The sequence below is a fragment of the Aulonocara stuartgranti genome, assembly GCF_965226115.1.
Source record: "Aulonocara stuartgranti genome assembly, chromosome: 17".
In the NCBI taxonomy this organism is placed as follows: Eukaryota; Metazoa; Chordata; class Actinopteri; order Cichliformes; family Cichlidae; genus Aulonocara; species Aulonocara stuartgranti.
Genome location: NC_138953.1, coordinates 21480803 through 21500792, shown reverse-complemented (window position 1 = coordinate 21500792; position 19990 = coordinate 21480803). Strand labels below are relative to the sequence as shown.

The window sequence follows — 19990 nt, the reverse complement described above, 5'->3', positions numbered from 1 at the left end:
TGTCTATGAACAGAAGTTCTTGGAGTTCCCGTCTCAGTGGTCTGAAATTTGAGCCTCCACATTTGGTCAAGAGGCTCCTGGGAATATACGGCCGGGATGATGAGAGGGTGGGTGAATACTGGATGTGGAGAAGCGTGTCTTCCTAACACAGGCTGGATCAGAGAAAGAGAATATGGATAATGCACTACCTGGGGTCAACAGAGGTCTTCCCTGTGTGTATAAATTTTAAGTATGAACAGCACTGCTTTTGAATTTTAACTATAGGGCTGGACATCTGTCGATCGCTACCATCGCTACAGTCTGATGATAGCTGAATGCACACTTTGAAATGTGTAAGTATTGGTGACAGTTTTATGTATTTACACTCAGAAGTGATCACTTGATGTCACGAGTCTGATGTTTAGTTCTAATTAATGGAAAAATCTGGAAATCTATGTTAGATGCAGCTAATTGATGCATTTTTATTTGGTCATCTGTGAAAGCCAGTTTCAAATTGCTCACATTACCCCAATGCACACTTTTATGTTACCCATCTGCCCATGTTCATTTCATTTCCAGTCCACTGCAAAACCACACGTTACCTGATGTGTTTAGTTCTCCGTTGACCTCTTTTATAAGGCCAATCATTCACTTTTGGTTTTCTATATTTTCTGCATTTTGTGGTGGACCTAAGCTCCTGTTCCCCCTTTTCATCACTATTTGGTCTCAATTATTGTCCGTCACTCACTCACGACCCTGTGTTTATTACCTTATTTGTTAGTCTGATCAACAAATATAAAAACATGTAAGCACTGTTTGACAAACTTAACTTAAAGTCCATTTAATGGGTGTTTTCCAGAGCTTTCAACCACAGAAATCGACCCATGTGCACACCGGTTACAGTTTAAAGTCCCACACCAGCCTACAAACCTTCAATCTGAGACTGACTGCTGTCAGTCCCGAGTGGGATCACAATTGTTCAGAGATGGATCGCCTCCAAACAGCACTAACCATGGCTCGGTTACAATTGTGAGCCTCACATTAAGGTCCTGCATTTGAATCCAGGCTGGGGCCTCTTAATACAAATCTTCTAGCAAACAGCAATTCCCTCCCCCCCCAGTTGCAAAGAATTTGGATCCTGTGAGTGAGCCCTAATAATCTCACACTATTCCACTGATGTTCAGGTGGCAGAATTGCAAAAATAGCAAAAGACAGGAAAGAAGATTATAACATGGATGCACCAAGCTTTGATTTTCAGTTCAAACTGGGCATCAGCGGGAGCTCTTCTGATTTAAGGTGAAACAGCCGAGTGGAAATGTTCCACTTCAAAGGATTTACCACCTGATATGATCTCGACTCTGTTCAATACACACTGTTAAATACTAACAGACAGTCTTTTGTTGTACTTAAGACTGTTTATGATAATCATCAGCACAGCTCCACAACTGTTTCATTACTGCAGAACTACTTCCTGTGTTGGACGCGTTATCAGACGCCCCTTCCTGTGCTCTCTCCATCACCCTGACAGCCTCCCGTGTGTGTTGCAGAAATACTGCATGTGTCTGTGTCCATTGTGAGGCTAAATAATAAGAAGGCACTTAAGCAAAAGGTATGTGTTGACACAGCAACTTCACTTTAATGAAGCGACTTTGAGAATTTTATATGATATAGCCCACAGAAAGAAAAGCAGTAGGTCTTTGTCTGAGTGGAGGAATTTATCAATAAAATACCACAGCGCTCTTACACTGTACCCCGTGAGGGTGTAATACTCATTATACAACAGAAAGCTACGAGTAAAAACTTGTTGGACTGATGAAAAGCAGAACCAGCATTTTTACATTCTTACCACTAACTGCAGAAAATCTCTGTGGCCATTTTTGAAACAGTGTTTTCCAATCCCATGCAAAGCAGACCTACTCCAGGCCACAGGTGGGACCCCAATTGGCCACCCCTACCAACATCATTGTACTAGAGTACGGTCTTGCAGTGGCCAACAACACTGGATGAGAGCACGGACAGGACCAGCAGCAACATAACTTCATGCATTTACTGACGTGTAATGCAACTTTCTGCTTCTACTCCACTAAATATTATATTTTATACTCTACACCGTTACTTTAAATTACTTTAAAGCTTTAAAAAGTCAGCTTTTACAGTCATTCATTTACAGATATGTTGCATTATTACATAAAAAGCAAAGTAGAAACATAATTTTCTATAATTGCTATTTGATTTTCAAAGTGCATGTATTCTCATTATACATCTTCTGGATTTATAAGCTACTGAAGTAAGTAAACATTCAAATGTACCTAAGTAAAAAATCTGAATAATCTTTATTTACCACTTTGCAAACTGGTGAATGTATCACAGCATTGTGTTTAAACAGTTTTTCAAGCAATGAACAAACAACAGGATGCACAACAAGATCTGTTCACCTTTAAGTTTTCATGGTTTGTGTCTTCATCAGTGTCAGTGAAGCCCACTACAGCCGAATCAATGACTGTGCTCTGACCTGTCAGTCATGTTTTTATCATCGGTGTAAAAAGCTAACAGCCAAAATCAATGTTCAGCTGACAGGAAACTTAATTCAGAGTTAACTTCAGTGTTTGACCTGCTGTTTGCACGACATAAAAGGTCAGGTGGAGATAAGAGTCCCAGGGATTCATCTTCTGTCTCACAATTCCTCAATCACTGATCCGTTTACCAGTTCTGAGTCATAGTTTGCTCCGATATATTAAAAAGCTACAAAAGCCAAAATTTGATTTCTTTAAATAAAAGTTTTAAACTTAGGTTTAAAATGAATTTGTATATTAAAATGGTGACCCCTTTCTGCAGCTGATTTTACCACTGCTTTCCAAAACAGGCCATAAGAAGTACTGATAAGTAGGGCTGGGCCATATTATAAAGTTCACGGTAATACCGGTATAATGTTAGGCAACGATAGGAAAATGAAATATCGCAATAGAATGTGAGTAAAACGCGCGTGCGCAGTGCCTTTGTTTTCATACGCACATGGCCGATTCTTGAGTGAAACAGATGAACCAGAATTGGTTTGTAAAAACGGTGCAACTTCAGTGATGTGTAACTGGTTTGGTGTTTGTCCGTCAGATACACGACAAAGCACATTTTTTTGCAGAACATGCAAGCGGCCGTCGCTATTGTCGTATTTGTCGGACTAAGATGCTCTTAAATCTGGGAGTAATCTGGGTCCTAAACTCCGTATACTTCAGGTCAAACAACACTGCAGCATCACTGAGAGTTAAAAACTGTCTAAATTCTTTCATCTTCAATAAAACGATCAGCATTGCTGCTTTACCAGGTGTAACTATGAAGTTTAACTTCCAGGCATCCATGAAAACAAAATTTATTACATTTAACGGAGTTAGAAGTTAGCAGGAAGCTAGCGGAAGTTAGCTCGCTAGTTACCTAAGCATGATATAGCATGTTCTGACGGAGAGATTTCTGAAAAAAATCAAACGTACAGCTCTGCTATCACTTCCAACATAAATGAAGACAGGAAACTAAACAGCAGTGACGTTTGTAGGGTTACTGAAGTTGGGCTAGCTGGTATATAATGATGTGCTACGTGATCGCTAGCGACACAGCTATGTTAGCATAACATAAACAGTGAAGCTGGACGACGAACACTAACACTTTTCCACTTATAAAAGTTAACGTGAAGGTTCCTCATGGTTAGAGACAAATGCAATCGCATGGCAGGATGCTGTAAACGGACCGAACTTCAGTGAGGAGAACAACTGAGATAATCCATCCACAATACAAGGTTAGTCATTAATATACTGCAACAACATGGGAATAGAGCCGCTGCCAGAGAATTCAACATTAATGAATCAATGGTACAAAAGTGGAGGAAGCAAGAAGAATGAGTTTAATAAAGTTTGATTTATCTGACTGCTTTGTTTCGCTTAATGTGCCTTATAATCCCGTGCACCTTATGGTCTGAAAAATGCGTACTGCACAATGCAGTTTAATGTTGCAAAGCACCTCTTTTTAACTTCAGTGGATATTATACATGGTTATGCTCAGGATATGTCAGCCCATTTCTACTGGAAATGCCTTTTGGTTAAACTTTCAGCAAGGAATTTGCATTTGCACTGTTACATTTTTATAAAGCTTTAATGTACATAAAAACCAGCTTCTTGTTTAAGTGAAAATAAATGGAAGGTTGTCTTTTTGCGCTAGTAATGTTGTGGAGTTGTATTTTGTCTCGCATCAATTATATCGTCAGTTATATCGTTATAGCAAATTTTCAAATATATATCGTGATAAATATTTTTGGCCATATCGCCCTGCTCTACTGATAAGTATAACAGAAGTGAAGGGAGGTTCTTGGAAGGGAAGTTTACAGTTTAATGCTGCTTTAGGCTTAGATTGCTGTCGGACTTCCCACAATGCACTGAGGACTTCTCCTTGTGCCATTTACATGACACTGTGCATGTTTTCTCTTTCATGTAGTTTGTTTTTTGTCCTTTTTCTGTTCTCCAAGATGTTTGCCCCTCCTTGAGCCTATTTCTGTAGGAGCTCCCTTCCTGCTTGAAGGGAGTTTTTCCTCTCCACTGTCATTAAGTGCATGTCCAAAGGGGAACGCCTAATTGTTGGGGTTCCCCATCTAATATTGCAGGGTCTTTATCTAAGCACCTTAGAACAACTGTTGCTGTGAACTCGAGTTGTTTAAATAAGATTTGAATTAAACTGACGCTCGCATCCAAACACTTCTGAATAGAGTAAAATATGTTAAAATTAGAGATGGACCGATCCGATATTACGTATCGGTATCGGTCCGATACTGACCTAAATGACTGGATCGGATATCGGAGAAAAATAAAAAATGTAATCCGATCCATTAAATATCACGAAAGCACCTCACAAAACTTGCAACACGCCGTAACTCACCTCAGAACGTTAGCACGTCGGAGCAGTATGCATCATGTGATAGAGCGGCTGTGGCATGCGGGACCTGTGGTGGTCTGGATAGCATTTGGAGCTTCGCTAGCAACCTGGCATTTCATCTCCGACAAAGTTATCCCCGAGAGAAGTAAAGCAAGTGTGTAAGTCCATCTCTGAATGTTTGTAAAGCATTCCTGCGTTAAGCTTAACGAGCGACTGCCTCTCGCTCTCCGGCTGCTACTTCAATCGTGAAACTGCTTAAATGATCAGCTGATCGGCTTTTCTGTCGCGAGTCCGTCTTTGTTTTTGGCCCACTTTGCACCAGAAAGAGGAAACCAGCGGCTGAACAACAGCAGCACGTTTAAGCTTGATCAGCTGTTGTTAGAATGTATTTAATATTACTTTCTACTCCAGGATCTTTTTCTACGTAGCTGACGCTGGTAACTGTGCAGGGGCGGATCTAGCAAAGTTTAGCCAGGGGGGCCGATAGGGCATTAACAGGGAAAAGGGGGCACAAAGACATACTTTTCTTTCTTATTCTCATTTAAAATGTCTAGCTTTTAATAAATAATTATCTGACACCCAAAGTTTTAATTTGATGTAAAATGAATAGAAGTCAATTACTGTATATAGTGACTATTAAGTCTAATATATATACCCTAGTAAACTATAGTACTTTTTCCTTTGGGAAGGTACCATCTGTGCAGTCTGCAATTTTGTTGAAGAAAGATGTTGAATCTATTTAATATTTCTTGAAAAATAATTGATTTCTGTGCATTTTTTTTCACACTGCATCAAATTAAGGTTGATTACGTCGATTAAGCATCATGAGGTGGAGCGTGAGGGGTGGTTCCTTATTTTTTATTTATTTATTTTTGTTGTTGCTGGGAGTTGGAACCCTATTAGTTAGGTTGCTTAATATTTACGCTAAGTACTCTTTAAAATACCAGAATAGGGAGGATGGTGTAGGTCTAAGTTTATTAGATTGATCAGTATTGCTGAACTATGAAATATTTTTTTTGTATACAGGTATAACAGAATAGCTTTAGTGTAGTTGTTGTTTTAAACTTGAGTATGAACTTGCAGACTTGCAAAATGCAGCAAGATATTTTAAAAAACAGTTTTGTTGATTAAAAAACACTATATCGGATTCATATCGGTATCGGCAGATATCCAAATTTATGATATCGGTATCGGACATAAAAAAGTGGTATCGTGCCATCTCTAGTTAAAATGTATCTCCCAGTGCTCCCAGAGGTATACAGATGTTTTAAATCTTAGAAAATATGAGGACCTACATGAAGCAATCAGATGAAAGACTGCTAGCACCCTCAGGATGAACAAAAAGGTGGGGTTCAGTTGAGTTCTCAAGCAGGCAGTCCACCAAATCATCAAAAAAAAAAAAAAAAATCAATATTTTCCTTCAATCACAAGTCTACCACTGAGGTCGTCATTGAAATAACATCGTCAGGTGGCTGAAAGCAGGTCCTGAGTGAAGCTCTGATTAGAGATCTTAGAAGGCAAAGAGGGAAGATTAGGGTGGAGGTGATCAAATCTTACCTGTTCAGTGATGAAGCCTGTTGAACCCTGATGACATGAAGAACCTCTCTCTCCTCACCTACAAAAGACACAAGAGTTGAGTTTGTTATTTCCTTTAGTTATACTTGGTAAACTTATTGATCAAAGCTTCGAACATAAATGCATATTTTTGGGTTCGATGGTTTAAACATTCAAAAACATTGCTGCTGTGTGAACGCGGCCCGGCGAATCACTCGTAGCTTTAAATCTGAACTCGCTAATTAACTCTCCCACGGAGTTCGACTTGAAACACACAAATTAACAAAATTGAAGCGATGAGGTTTACGCCACCATTTGATAGAAGGTTAATTATGCTCAGAAACAGCTGAAAAACAGGAGAAAGAAGCAGCCAGGAAGTAAACTTCAGAGGAGACGACACCCCCACACACCAACGCTGCTCATATACACACACATGCTAATTACGCCTAATGCAGGAATCACTCAGCCTCCAACTTTTTTGTGACTCAGCTCAATCAGACTTTAGTAGTCCATGTGATCTGGACCAAACTAATCAACCACCTACACTACCAATCAGCCACGAGTCAGAACACTTAACTCCACAGCCTGGCAGGGTGACCAAGCTCAGATTAACGCAGTCTTCAGTACTTCACAGTTACCCCTGATTAAAGTGATTTCATGCCATTCATGACACGGCGCCCCGATCCCGGCTCTTAACATGCAGGAATTTCCATCGCACTTCACACAAAGGGAACTTTTAAAAAACGCTTAACATGAATCTCATAGAAAATGCATTAAATGCACCATTAGCTCAATTTAAAAGCTCAAAGGCAACAGAGTTGTTCATATAAGCCAAATGTCTGAAAAATATGGACGAACCAACTGAAACTCTACACACTAAAGTCCACGGAAAGACTCCATCTGATAATCTGTCCTTCAGAAAGAAAAGATTTGACTGATCAGAGTTATGAGTTATAAAGATGAACCTGTTTTTCCTTCTATGGACAAACAGTTCAGTTTTCTCAAGTTCTCTTCTGCACAAGCTTTTTTGGTGTCAGTGCCAGTAAACAGAGTTTCTGACAATGTGTGCAGCATAAACGTTATAAAAACGGCACATTTTAACCGAAACCGCAATCTTTCACTGAATCTAACCAAAGGGTTTTATGCAGGACATGAAGCTCCCAAAGCAGCTCCCGATGAATCGGTGATTCCTCAAACGCTACCCCTCCTCCAGCCTCCCAGTGTGGACACCTGTGGCTTATCTGTGAGGCATCAGAGAGGATTTTTAAACCTCTACTTAGCCATGAAATGAAAATCTTTAGATTTGGAATATGCTCTGTGAGGTGTGCCGTGGGCAGAAATAAGCAGCGCCCCTGGAGCAAACAGCACACAGAAGAGGTTCACCTGGGTTCAGAAAGGAAACCTGTTGCCAGACCTGAGCTGTGGAGCGCTCCGCCTGCTCCTCTGAGGTCTGCTGAGTCTGTGGACTTACTCCACTTTTAGTTCTGTAGTATTTTACCTCCAATGAGTGTAAATGTCATTTTTGTATTTTGTACATTTTGTTCTTTTATATTCTTTCATCCGCTGTCCCCTTTTTGAAAAGATTTTGCACCATCTTAGATCAGTTTTGTAAAGTGCTTTGTCTTGGAAAAGCACCGCATAAATAAATAAATATGGTTTGCTCCCTCTCGCTGTGAGGCAGCAGCGCCAACAACCGCGCCACGCTGCAGCCCGTTTGATTCCTGAAGATGAGAATGATTTGTAAATGCTGTAAAACGTTTTGTGTGCACATGCTGACATCAATAATCGGCTCTTCCCTTGAAGTGGATTACGTGACGCTTCTCTGTGTCGCTGAAGTTTAGGTGCCTGTCAGGTGTCCATCTGCGAGCAGCGTGCTTATGATCAGCATTTTTAACAATCTGCCAAATCAAACATGCGGAGCTACCCAGTGTGGCGACTCCTTGTGATTAAGGCAGCGTCTGAAAGATTTTGGATGCGTGTGAAGACTTCAATGAATCAAAGCAACAAGTCAAAGACATGGTAACATCTATTAATATCTACAGGTCTTAAAAAGTAGTGGTTAACGGCTACGATTTCAGTTAAGTCTGTTTTCAGTTCTTTTAAAAATAAAAAAAGATAATTCGTATTAGCTTTGATATTCCTCAGAGTGTACCCCTGGGAAGTTGTTGCTGGTGATTAGTGCCGATCCTATAAATACACACGATACAAACTCTGCTGGGTAAACATGCATCCAGCTGCCGAGTGTCAAACGATTAGCCTCTGTTTGACCTGCAGCCCAGCGATAAGTTATTTCCTCTAACATTCACACGCCCGACTTGGCTGTTTGTTCTGGAGGAAAAAACCCAGAGGGCCTGCTCAAATTTGCTGCATTGTTTAGCTGAAAGATGGCAGTTTAACGACTGAATTCCTCGTTAAATACGTTGCTTATTAATCCTTCATCTTGTGAGGCGTCATTGAAAATTTTGAGGCCTTCTGAAATCGGCTTGCCTGCGTCTCAGTTCAGGCGTTGCAGCTGGAAATTCTCCATCTAAACTTATAACTTTATAATAACTTTGGTTATCTTTCTACAAACATTTCCTTCTCTTCTCTCTGTGGAGCACTGAGTGCTGAAATATAAATGAATGATTCTGTTAACTCTAACTGGAGGTCAAACCAGTGATTATTTTCATTATGGATTCATCTTCTAATTACTACCTTATAAAATCCACCAGGCCTTTAGTCTCAGGCTAAAGATATTTAAATTTAAGGTTTCATAAAAGACAAATAAGCAAAATCCTGACACCGTATGAGCTGGAAAAGAGAAAATAGTTACGGATTAATTTTCTTTCCTTTTGCTTTTTCGTTTTGCTCCTCTGCATTAGAGCACGGTGACTAAAAAGGCCAGATTCTTTAGGAGTATATCTGCTGGTGATCCCATTTGTTTAACGGAAAGAACTGAAGCTAAATTAAACTTTATTTGAAAGGAAATGCAAGATTTAGTTGAAATGACAAAGAAAAAAGCGACTTAAAAAGATAAGAAAGCTGTCAGTTAATATTTTCTATTGCTTGATCCTCAGTCCATTCATAATGCATGACAGGAGATAATTTTAACGCTCTCAGGACTCTGATGTTGGAGGTGATCTGGACCTTTTCCCCATTTCATGCATGAAATAAAAAGCTGCTTTGATCAAATTTGAAAAAAAACACGCGCTTTAATGAAAGCTGAATCAAAGCGTTCCTGAATCCAATTCTGTCTTATCGTCAGTTTACCTGTATCGCTTTTATTTGAACTGCAGTGTGAGCAAGAAGTCAGAGTAGTTCCAGGTGGATACTGGAATCCATTGGGGGCTCCTTTTGTTACAGATTCATAACTTATTATGGAACGAATTTCAAGTCAAAGCCGACGTGCGTCTGACTCTGTAGTCTCAAGGTTGCATTTAGCATTTTGCAGGTGATGTGGTGCCTCTGGTTTCATGACTCTTTGCAGACTAGAGAAAAGCATATTGGGGTTTTGTTCATGAGAGGGGAAAGGAGAAGTCAAAAGTCACAGCTCCTATTTCCCTGCCCTGATCTATGGCCACGAACTGAGAAAAAGAAGAAAGAACAAGATAGCAGATTCCCTCAAAAGCCAAAAGCGACACCACAGCCGACGCGAGTCTCAATGAGAGCTGAAGCTACTGTTGACCAACTTATGAGTAGATAGTAAACACATCAGATCTTACTAGGAATACAATAATGCTGGATATCTGCACTGATATGGACTTGGTTACATGTTAGGAATGAAAGAATGCCACATCGTTTGACCGAAATGAAAATCATCAACCTACAGAGGGCTGAATTCAAAACCATCCTGAAAACCAAAGAGCAGAGCATTTTGCCAAAACGTCACTGCAGCAACTCAAAACAGTAATAGTAGTTTGTACGCTCCCACATGCTTGCATACAAGCTCCTAATGAAATAACGAATGGTGTCCTGGGGGATCTCCTCTTGGATCAGGACCATCACTGAACTCCTGGACAGTGTGAGGTGCAACCTAGCAGCGTTGGATGGATCAAAACATAATGTCGATGAGGTGTTCTATTGGATTTTGTTCAGGTGAGCATTAGGGCCAGTCAGTGGTATGGACTGCCTTCATCCTCCAGGAACTACTTGCATAATCTCACCACATGAGTCAGGGCATTGTCGTCTACTAGGAGGAACCCAGGGCCCACTGCACCAGTCTGACAGTGGGTCCAAGGATTTCACCCAGATACCTGATGGCTGTCAGAGCATTGTTGTAAACTGTGTAGAAGTCTGTGCCCTCAAATGTTATGCTTCTCCAGACCATCACTGACCCACCATGGAACCTGTCATGCTCAACAATGTTAGAGGCAGCATAACTGGTGTAAAACCAACGGTCAGTTATGTTTCTCTATAAATGTGGAGAGAGCTTTCAGGTAAGGCGAGGAGCTCGGTTATTTGACAGCAGAAAAAGAATCTTAACACTTTCACTTTTTAATCAACTGGATATTTTGCATTCCTTCAACATTCTGTCAATCGATCATGCATGTACCACGGGGTAAATACAACCTTCTGTACTGCAGCACAGCATCCTTGAGACTTAAGCAGTCTATTATTCAAAGGGAGTGGGTGTTCATGTTTCTGTGTCTCGCTTGTTCTCCATAGTGGGACGGTCTTATATACACCGCTATGTATTTTCTGAAAAGACACAGACACATATGTGGAAGTTGAGTTTTTCCACTTAGAATTGAATCAAAGAAAAAATCTGTCACAATGAGACAGTAACACTGACAGTTTCTTTTATTAAACACTCTGTAACAGAGGACAGGTTGACAGCATGATTACCTCTTTACTGTTTTTATTGTATTTAAGGCAACACTTGTGTCATCCACTTTCTTAGTGCACCTTATAAAAATCATACCCAGGCTTTCCAACCCCACAGAACAGCTTGAGGTGTCTGCACACTATTTTCAGCACAGATTTCAAGGTGTTGTGTTGCTTTATATGCCTTTAACCCTTGGAGGGTCCTTAAAAAGACATCCACCTTTAGGCCTAAGGACAATAAATGTCCTTAAGACCCTCCAAGGGTTAATATCAAGTTAGATAGACAACGGAGAACATCAAGAAAACTGGATAGAGTTCCCTCCTCAAACCCCATCTGAACTCAATTATGCAAGGCGTGATGAAAAAAGTTCCCGAAATCAGCCCATTAAAATAAATAAAAACATATTTTACCACATATCCTCTCAAAACTCCTCTTCACATGCACCTTTTTCAGTACAGCCGTTACTTTTCAACATCCTCTCATTAAGTTCTGCTCACTGCAATCCTCAGCATCAAGTCTGTGTCATACTGACCTGGCTTTTATCGACTATCGACAGGCTCGTGTGATGACAGCTAGGTCGTTTTGTGGTCGTTAGCAACTTTCAGTGGGAGAATTTTTTATTTTTTAAGACCAAAGCTCTAAGGTCCAGTCATGAATAGAATCAGGAGCATGCAAATGCTTTTTCCAATGCTCACAGAGACCACAGACACATAAGTTTACTACGACAACTAAAGGAGTTTTTTTGGCCATTCCTTTCCTAATAGCAAGATTTAGCTCCCCGGGAAATCTGTCCACTTTCTTTCTGCCATCCATCCATCACTCATTATTCACACAGCACTCTAAGAAGAGAATCACAGACTTTCCTCTTCCAGGCCACCTCCTGTGGCTCTACTGAGGGGCACTGAGGCGTTCCCAAGCCAGCAGGGAGGTAATCTCCTTAGCATGGCCTTGATCTTCTCCGGGACCTCCTCCTGGAAGGACTCCCCCAAAACTCATCCTTTAGGAGACATCCAGGAGGCACCCACGAGGCATCCAAGTTGCCCAAACCTCTAAAACTTTCTCCTTTTAATGGCGAGAGGTAGCCGTTCTACTCCAAGTGCCTGACTCAGAAAAACCCAACTCCTCCTCATATCTAGAAGGCTTAATCAAGACATCATTTAATTTTCCACTCTTGTATCTGCAGTCTTATTCTTCCAGTTACTACCCAAAGCTTGTGACCATAAATGAAGGTTGGAGGGTAGATTGACCAGTAAATCCACACCTTTCCTTTTAAGCTGAGCTCTCTTCATCACAACAGACTGGCACAGCATCCATATCACTGTAGATGTTGCACCAATCCCACTCCATTCTCCCCTGACTCATAAATAACACCAAAAGATACTTAAACTCCTCCACATGGGCAAAAGTTCACCAGCGACCTGGAGTGGGCACTCCAGCCGATTCCAACTGAGAACAAAGGCCTCAGACTTGGAGCTCATTCACAGCATAACCACTTCACATTTGGCTGCAGACAGTCACAGTGCAAGCAAGGCTCAATGAAGCCAATAGAACCACATGATCTGCAAAAAGCAGATGATGAAAAACTGAACACCACACCCTCCACCCTTTGATTGCACCAACTACTGTCCAACTACACAGGACTAAGAACAGGACTGTCACCAAGTGATCTCCAACTAACAGTTCTGTTCGAATCTGTTCAAACATGCACAAGAAAGGGACCCTGAAGAGGAGACTGGCCACATTTAATTATAGTAGCTATGGTTTTTAATTTTTGTCAGCCGACACCTAGAACTATTTCTAACTGATAGTTTCAGGAGGAACTTTGCTCCCGAAGGTAGACACAGAGGCTGGTTTTAGCACTTAATGATGAAGCCATTTCCCTCTAAAGCTTGTGGAGACAAAAACAAAGATAAAACAGAACAAATTTTGTGTTTGAAAATGTGTTTCAACAAAAGAAAAAAGTCAAGTTGAATGTCCTGTAGTGGTTGAAAGCACAGTTAACCTCTGCCATGTACACTCAGATCACTGCTGGTTCTGAGTTTAAAGTCAGTGCCAATGTAAAGAACACTTTCCAGCTTGGTGTTAAGTTACTCATAGCATAGATATTAAGGAAGGCCCTGGTGGCTGGAAATCCAATAAAGGGAGTTAACGCTTGCTTTCTTGGAATTTCCCTCCCCTATAACACTGAAACCATATCAAATGACTGGTGCTGACAGCAAAAGCGAGAAGATAAGTATGAGTGTGTCAAGACACAGGAGTGAGGTAAACATATACACACAACGAGACGCAGAAAGTGCAGAGAAAACATAAAAAAAACAAGCTGAACAAAAAAGCCACAAGAGGACGAGGAAGACAGAGATTTAGGTTCAACATGTGCAAAATGAAACCTGCATGAGTGTACTGTAAACACACACTGCTGCTGCAGCTGCATGACAGATGGAGAACAAGTGCTGAATGCTGTGATGTGATTTACAGGTTGATGTGCTTTTCCTCGCAGAGATTGTCACGATAGTTTATTATACTTTAAGTCTTCTAAATCAACACACACGCACACACACACACACACACCGAGTGGAGAGGAGTCTTGTAAATCAGTTTTGCTAGCTGGTTTTTATCCGAGAAATGCGAGCTATGAGAGCAGGGCGGTACAGCGAGCTCAAAGCTGTGCAGCCGAGCCGTCTTCCCCCTTCAATGACTCACACGCAGGCGCTGCCTCGCTGAACAGCAGGAAGGAGGCGAGCGGCTGCCAGGTTGAGGTAAGAACAGCATCATGCTGCGCAATTAATGATGAAACATGATGAAAATACACTGTATGCCTTACTAATGTCTGAACACCATCATATCCACACATAACCGACTCAGCTGCTGCTAAACTAGTTAGATGGGGTAATTTCAGACCAGTCCAGACAGCTTTTGCAATCACCCAAAAATCTAGATGGTGCTGAAATGATCTTTTTTTTTTTCCTTTTTTTTTTTAAGCTCTCAAGTGCATCCCGTCTCAAGTTGCCTTTATACAAGCGACACAGGTGTTCTTTAGGCCACAGTCAGTGACAACCACCCTCCGGAACCCCAGTTTACAAAGGGAAACATAAAATCACACTGAAAATGCTCAAAAGAGCAAATAACAACCTAAACATGGTTAAAAGGTTGAATTCAGTGGTGTTGTGGAAATCTATCCTACCTCACAAACCATCCAACCTGTTGTTTCTGCGCATATGCACAACACAAAACCCTAATTTACTTCATTGTTTTGAACCCATTGTAAATATTTGTTATGGTTATGGTGAGGATTAGGGTTAGGTTTAGTCAGAAGTCACCATCAAATTATAATACGGGTAGGACGATTTGCCAAAGTAGGACAGTTTCTCAGAACAGTGGCTCAAGTCAGTAGCCAGCAGCCACATCCCCAATTAAAGACAGCTTAAGGCCTCACTTAAACGAGTGATTTATAACAATACCAACTGCTTGTAGAGTCATCGTGAAAGGTGAAATGAACCATATTTCATATCAGGATGTAAATTGGACGTAAAGTTGGACATTTTAACATAACCTATTGGGACTGACAAGCATTTAGAGCCTCAAGTGGACATGAGAGAAACTGCAGTTGCGCTTGACTGCCTGCAAGCAATGCATTAACCAGCCACTACTTATATCTAAAGTACTTTTCAGTGCTTTAATTACTGATCGTAGGGCGACCGTGGTTCAGGGGGTTGGAAATCGCATCTGTAACCGGAAGGTCGCCGGTTCGATCCCTGGGCTCTCTGTCCTGGTCGTTGTGTCCTTGGGCAAGACACTTTACCCTACTTGCCTACTGGTGTTGGCCAGAGGGGCCGATGGCGCGATATGGCAGCCTCGCTTCTGTCAGTCTGCCCCAGGGCAGCTGTGGCTACAACTGTAGCTGCCTCCACCAGTGTGTGAATGTGAGAGTGAATGAATAGTGGTATTGTAAAGCGCTTTGGGTGCCTTGAAAAGCGCTATATAAATCCAATCCATTATTATGATCGCCCATAGAGAGCGTGTCTCAGCTCATTTAGTTTTAAACTCCACCTACAGTCCAATTTGATTTTGAGTGGGCTGAACCAATAAAACCATCGTGTGTCAAGAAGTACAACCTTTTTCTTCTTCTCAACCTCTTTAATGTACAGCTGAGAGAGGTTATAAAAAAAAAAAAAAAAAAAACACCTGTAATTTTAAGAGCAGATCCAAGTTCTTCCACATTTTCTCATTCTGACATTACACCCACAATATAATGCAACAGTGGCTCTTTAAAGGCACAAGCCTTCACATGCTGGACACTCAAACTAAACACGGAAAGTCTTTTACTTTTTTATAAAATAGTAGTGCACTTTATTGAAAAACTTTAATTATTAATGACTTTACTGCAATTTTCTCACTTTGTAAAGCCGTCCGGCGGCCCAGACTGGAGCCTCTGATGGGCTGTAAGTTTGACACCTCGGCCCTTCAAAGGTGAGCTTGCACTTTAAGTCTTTGTGAAATGTGACAGCCACAGCCAGCAATATAGAGCCGAAACCATTTTCGATTAATGGCTTAGTCCACTACAGAAACTTAATTGCCACTATTCTTATAATCATTTTAAATCCCTTTTCAAGCATAAAACATCCCCAAGAGTTTCGGCTTTTGTCTCTTGATGTTTCAGACCACTGTGCATGGAAATGGTAAATGGCCTGTATTTACTAGCCTAAGTACCCCAAAGCACTTTACACATCCAGTCATTCACCCATTCACACACTGGTAATGGCAAGCAACATTGTAGCCACAGCCACCCTGGGGCGCACTGACAGAGGCGAGGCTGCTGGACACTGGCGCCACCTGGCCCTCTGACCACCACCAGTAGGCAACGGGTGAAGTGTCTTGCCCAAGGTCACAACGACCAAGCCGGGGCTCAAACCGACAACCTTCCGATTACAAGGCGAACTCCCAACTCTTGAGCCACGATCGTCCACACGATCAAGTTATGCAAAGATGTTAACTGTGCTCTATTTTTATATATTCTGACAGTGACAGACTGTTGTTTTTACAATCTGTCAAAGCAGAGCATTGATAGAATTCCCTGCAGCACGATCCGCCTCTTCACTGTTAGTCTGAATGTCAGGTTTGGTCCACAATGGGCGAGACCCTCTTCATACCAGCATAGCTTATTGGCCAATTTTATATTTAGTCCTTCATTGCGGGTGTTTTGTAACTTGTGCCTTTAAGATTTACTGTGGCATGTTCCTCTAACAACAAATTACCAACTGCTCTCAGAGAGGGAACAAAAAGTGGTTATTATTAGTCCTAAAAAGCCTCTGTTTGTGTTTCTGAAAGGAACACCTCATCTTTAACACGTATTGCAGCTCACAACTTGTGTGTGTGTTCTCTTCTTGTGTTTTTAAATAAGAGATTAGTGTAAAAAGTGGCGGTGTTTTTGAAAAAACACCATTTATCCATCAGCCTTAACCTCCCTTTCACTTCCTTTTTGCCTCTCATTGGCTCACACTCTGTTTTCTCTCCGAATCCTTCACAGCCTCACTTTTACTGCTCAAACTGTGTGGTTAATCCACTGTGGCATGGTAAAGGCTTCACACTCACACACACACACAGTTCTGTGCCTGTAGTGGAAGCCTTGCAGACATGGGATTTCCTTTCACATCCAATTGAGACCAAAGAAACTTGGTGAGAAGAGCATGGAAAAGATAAGCTGCTGGTGCACACTCACACACAAACATCTGTGCAAATATTACACCAGCATCGCACACAAACATCAGCAGCCTCAAACACAATGTTAATGTGATATAACATGCAGCTTATAAGGCCCCCTCCCCACTCGTCAAAGACTGTACACATCAACTGTACACCAAAAAAAAAAACAACCCCAAACAAACCAACACACATCTTTCCTTTGTAGGAGTGTGCAGACAGGAATTTGTTGAGACATAATTACAATGTGAAGTCTGAACAGCATCCGATTACGATCCGGAGGTTTTATGGCAGGCCTTTGAAGAGCTCCGAGTGCAGCAGCTCAGCTCGGTTCACAAAACCAGCCTGCCACAGACTAAAGCCAAGTATGGGGCTGAAAATCAAACAGATTTCCAGCGCACATAAATGTGATTTCATCAGGAAAATCTGAGCTGACACACAGCATATGAAGACAAATAAAGTCAGTAGAGGCTCCTTTAAAGTCTCCAGAATAACACGGAGGGCCAGTCACACACTGCAGCAACACTTTCTGTGCTGTGAGGGTTCGAATAGCTCAGAGCAGAGGAGGACACGGAGAAAAATGGAGGGAGCATACAGATGATATTCGACGTAGATACCAGATCGTATCAGGAGAAAGGATATTGTGACGGCGTGGACTCAGCCAGAGGCCGTCGGTTTTACATCCCAGTGTTACAATCAGCAGAATCTCTGCTGCAATGCTCCGAGGGACACGAAACTCCTAAATTAAACTAACCAATTAGTTTCCCATAAACAACAGCTCAAATGGCAGCGAGGGATGCGGTGATTGTGAAAGTCTGGGCTGACTCTGAAATGTTTCAAACTGTAATCATTTACTAAACCAGATCTCATGCACCTAAAGAGATATGAAAACATGATGTAATTCAACTGCATTTACACTTACAATCCTTGAGCACTGCAGACGTTATTTGATTATGTTATGGTATATATAAAAAAAAAAACCTTGGATTCACTCGACTTTTATGTTAAAACTGTGCAATCCAAGTAAATCTGAAACTGCTTAAGGAATTAAAAACACGCAATATTTAATCATACTTTTTTTTGCCTGCAATAGGTTTATTAGAGGTGGGGAAGTATGTTAAAAGTGTCCTTTTTTCCTTATCATTGTAGGGTCTTCACCTTACAATACAAGTTAAAAGTTCATGGCTGGGCCACAAATGTTTCCAAAAGACGCTGCAGAACAAGCCAAAACCGAAAGTTTCCCAACAAGCTCAGTAAGTTTCCCAGTGGGAGAAGTAAGGGGGATCAGTTTTACCTTAGTTGGATTTAAATATGTTGAACTCATCTGACTTCCTACATAAAGGAGAAAGTTTTTAACTTTTCAAAGCCTGAAGAACATCAGGTTCTCATAGAGAACTGTTAGCGTCCTCGAGCACCCCGCTGCTCAGCAGGTTGGCCATAATTGCAGGCCTGTTTGCGCCATCCCCGGCCCCTCCGTGAACTCTGTGCGACATAGCACAAATACAAAGCATCAGGAGGGAAGCTGGCCCCATCAGATTGTAATTCACAGACTCACACACACACAGTTTGTCCAGTCACACGATCGTGGCTCAAGAGTTGGAAGTTCTTCTTGTAATTGGAAGGTTGCCGGTGCGAGCCCCGGCTCAGACAGTCTCGGCCGTTGTGTCCTTGGGCAAGACACTTCACCCTACTGGTGGTGGTCAGAGGGCCCGGTGGCGCCAGTGTCCGGCAGCCTCGCCTCTGCCAGTGCGCCCCAGGGCAGCTGTGGCTACAATGTAGCTTGCCATCACCCGTGTGTGAATGTGTGTGTGAATGGGTGAATGACTGAATGTAGTGTAAAGCGCTTTGGGGTCCATAGGGACTAAGTAAAGCGCTATACAAATACAGGCCATATACCATTTTCTTGCACTACCCTAATGTCAATCACCACCAACACTTGAGCTTACCTCGGCTGTACAAGGGGAGTTTTAGCCTCCCTCAGCTCAGTGTTTTGGTTTTACTTGTTCACTCTTAGCTTGTGTCTGATAACGACACTGAAACAGTCGTCACGCATCACACTTGATTTGAACCACAGTTTAGAGGAAACATGGCACACAGGGTGAATTCATAAGATTGCAGCCCTGGTTTGTCTCAGCTGACTGTAGCTTTATGGCTAAATGCATTTCCTGTTCCACTGTTTTATGGCTCTTAGCATTTTTTGGCAGGTGGTAAAAGGCTCCTGATACCTATGACTGCAACTGTGTCTAATGCTGGTTTCTGTCAGCCTCAGCAGGGTGTAGCAGTGTTCAGGCTTTACACAATCATCACTCAACCCAAAGTCCTTTCTCACCATCACTACAATGTCTCCAGTCATAAAATTATAAACGAGTACTTGTGCCTTCTTCCTGCATTCTCACCACCTGCATCCAAACAACACGAGGCCCTCAGTAAAGCTTGTGCTACGGCCACGTCGGGTAACAGCATGCAACAACGCTGAGCTTTATTGGTTTATCACACATAACGTCTCATGTTCACATGAAGATGGAGGGGAGTGCACGGGCAGTAAACAAATGTAATTATCCGAGTCGAGAACTTTCCAGCAGGCGCTATTGATTTTGTGTGGCGCTCAAAAGTTTATGCTCAGAGAGGCAGGAGGAAAAGATGAATGTAGGAATAAATCCAGCATCACTTCCAAACACTCTGTAGTCATTCAGGGCTGTTATGACTCCGTTTGATGGATTACATTCATTTGGGTTTGAGATTATTAATGCTAACCTAGTTTCTCCACGGGAACTGATTCACAGAGTCACTTTAACAAGATGTAATGGATGCGTTTTCTAAGTTGTTTTAATAACCAGAACAGAAACACATGAAATATCTCTGATTTGTTTTCCATTAGCGGCATCTTTGACTGCAGCTGTTAGTTTAACACTCAAAGGCTCAAATCGAAAGTAGTTTCTGGCAAAGCGAAGCAATTTTATTTAAACTCTGCTTCACACACAGACGGAGATTCAAGGTGTTGCAGAGGGAAAAAAAAAAGAAAGGAATGAAAACGAGACAGAATAC

The 19990-nt window shown here is 41.7% G+C and overlaps 1 protein-coding gene across 2 annotated transcripts in view; it reads right to left on the bottom strand.

The window, feature by feature from the left end:
- Window positions 1–19990, bottom strand: part of plxnb2a.1 (plexin b2a, tandem duplicate 1) — a 239462-nt gene that overhangs the window by 167676 nt on the left and 51796 nt on the right. For both annotated transcript variants that reach the window (XM_082509940.1, XM_082509941.1), the window contains exon 2: window positions 6448–6505. The gene's annotated coding sequence lies outside the window, so the exon portion shown is untranslated. The remainder of the gene's footprint in view (window positions 1–6447; window positions 6506–19990) is intronic.